The 2,865-nt window shown below is 41.0% G+C and overlaps 1 long non-coding RNA gene across 1 annotated transcript; it reads left to right on the forward strand.

Annotated features, from left to right (window-relative positions):
* The first annotated feature begins 2,339 nt into the window (after positions 1–2,339).
* LOC115191161 (uncharacterized) lies at positions 2,340–2,647 on the forward strand. The gene is made up of 2 exons (XR_003877553.1): positions 2,340–2,369; positions 2,528–2,647. It is a non-coding gene; the product is annotated as an uncharacterized LOC115191161 (long non-coding RNA).
* Positions 2,648–2,865: the final 218 nt, after the last annotated feature.

Consider the following 2,865-nt stretch of genomic DNA (forward strand, 5'->3'; position numbering starts at 1 on the left):
GGTCCACTGATTATGGAATTTGCCTACATATTCAATCTAAATATTTGCTTTTGCTGATTGTTTTCTCATTACTCATAAATCACGATGCCTACAAAAGTGACTCATAACCTGTACCAATCAGAATTGTGCCAGGTGCCTATCTTAGTAGGTTATAGTTTGGGAACTTTATCATGTAAAATTATATTTTTTTTAATTCAATTGACATCAATTAATTTTGGTATAACAACTATTAAATAATATTTTCACGTCCTGACCAGCAGAGCGGAGTAGTGGTGTAGTATTTTGGTCAGGACGTGGCAGAAGAAGTCTGTATGTGTTGTCTAGTATGTCTGTTTCTGTGTTAGTCTTGTGACTCCTGATCAGGAACAGCTGGGGATCGTTGTTCCTGATTGGGAGTCATATATTTAGGAGTATGTTTGTCACTTGGGTTTGTGGGTGGTTGTGCTAACACTGCTAGTCTTTTGTTTGTACGTAGCATGTTAGCCTGTAGTTAGTAGTTATTGTTTTTCCTGTGGATGCTTTGCTCGTATATATTAAAAAGATGAGTATCCACATTCCGTCTGCAGTTTGGTCCATTCAACACAGCAACAACCGTTACAAATATGCTGCTGTAAATAGGCATACTAGGTTATTGTCCTTCATCAGCCAGTTAGCTTCAACAGGACACATGTCCTACCATCAGCCAGTTAGCTTCAACAGGACACATGTCCTACCATCAGCCAGTAAGCTTCAACAGGACACATGTCCTACCATCAGCCAGTTAGCTTCAACAGGACACATGTCCTACCATCAGCCAGTTAGCTTCAACAGGACACATGTCCTACCATCAGCCAGTAAGCTTCAACAGGACACATGTCCTACCATCAGCCAGTTAGCTTCAACAGGACACATGTCCTACCATCAGCCAGTTAGCTTCAACAGGACACATGTCCTACCATCAGCCAGTTAGCTTCAACAGGACACATGTCCTACCATCAGCCAGTTAGCTTCAACAGGCCACATGTCCTACCATCAGCCAGTTAGCTTCAACAGGACACATGTCCTACCATCAGCCAGTTAGCTTCAACAGGACACATGTCCTACCATCAGCCAGTAAGCTTCAACAGGACACATGTCCTACCATCAGCCAGTTAGCTTCAACAGGACACATGTCCTACCATCAGCCAGTTAGCTTCAACAGGACACATGTCCTACCATCAGCCAGTTAGCTTCAACAGGACACATTTCCTACCATCAGCCAGTTAGCTTCAACAGGACACATGTCCTACCATCAGCCAGTTAGCTTCAACAGGACACATGTCCTACCATCAGCCAGTTAGCTTCAACAGGACACATGTCCTACCATCAGCCAGTTAGCTTCAACAGGACACATGTCCTACCATTAGCCAGTTAGCTTCAACAGGACACATGTCCTACCATTTGAAATGATGGTGTGAGGAACACTTCCCTGCTGAAATATATGGGTTGGTCAACAGTACATTCCACTCTATATCAGATTTTCATTGATACACCGTTAACTGATTTAAAGTTAAACATAAAAACGAGTGATAGGTTACTGTTAGATAGTGATAGGTTACTGTTAGATAGTGATAGGCTACTGTTAGATAGTGATAGGCTACTGTTAGATAGTGATAGGCTACTGTTAGATAGTGATAGGCTCCTGTTAGATAGTGATAGGCTACTGTTAGATAGTGATAGGCTACTGTTAGATAGTGATAGGCTACTGTTAGATAGTGATAGGCTACTGTTAGATAGTGATAGGCTACTGTTAGATAGTGATAGGCTACTGTTAGATAGTGATAGGCTACTGTTAGATAGTGATAGGCTCCTGTTAGATAGTGATAGGCTCCTGTTAGATAGTGATAGGCTACTGTTAGATAGTGATAGGCTACTGTTAGATAGCGATAGGCTACTGTTAGATAGTGATAGGCTACTGTTAGATAGCGATAGGCTACTGTTAGATAGCGATAGGCTCCTGTTAGATAGTGATAGGCTACTGTTAGATAGTGATAGGCTACTGTTAGATAGTGATAGATAGTGATAGGCTACTGTTAGATAGTGATAGGCTACTGTTAGATAGTGATAGGCTCCTGTTAGATAGTGATAGGTTACTGTTAGATAGTGATAGGCTACTGTTAGATAGTGATAGGCTACTGCTAGATAGTGATAGGCTACTGTTAGATAGTGATAGGCTACTGTTAGATAGCGATAGGCTACTGTTAGATAGCGATAGGCTACTGTTAGATAGCGATAGGCTACTGTTAGATAGTGATAGGCTACTGTTAGATAGTGATAGGCTACTGTTAGATAGTGATAGGCTACTGTTAGATAGTGATAGATAGTGATAGGCTACTGTTAGATAGTGATAGGTTACTGTTAGATAGTGATAGGCTCCTGTTAGATAGTGATAGGCTACTGTTAGATAGTGATAGGCTCCTGTTAGATAATGATAGGCTACTGTTAGATAGTGATAGGCTACTGTTAGATAGTGATAGGCTACTGTTAGATAGTGATAGGCTCCTGATAGGCTACTGTTAGATTTGGCAAGTGACATTTTAGAAAGATGATGTTGAACTTACAATGTTGCAAGGAGCAGCAACGGCCTGCAGCACCAACACATATTTATTACATCACAATCATTCATTCATACCAGGGAAGAGATGGAAAGACACTCAGAGCTGTTAGTGCTGAATGCATTTATTTATTAACACCTTTATCTATCTGTTTTAGCAGTCCCATTGAGAACAAGGACTCCATTACAACTCACAATTACACAACAATCTGAATCACATTCTGAATAATACATGGAGATGTTAAGGGCTCAGTGAAGGGTGAAGAGGAACTTTGGGGATGGAAACACACTCA

The sequence above is a fragment of the Salmo trutta genome, unplaced genomic scaffold (genome assembly GCF_901001165.1).
Source record: "Salmo trutta unplaced genomic scaffold, fSalTru1.1, whole genome shotgun sequence".
Taxonomy (NCBI): Eukaryota; Metazoa; Chordata; class Actinopteri; order Salmoniformes; family Salmonidae; genus Salmo; species Salmo trutta.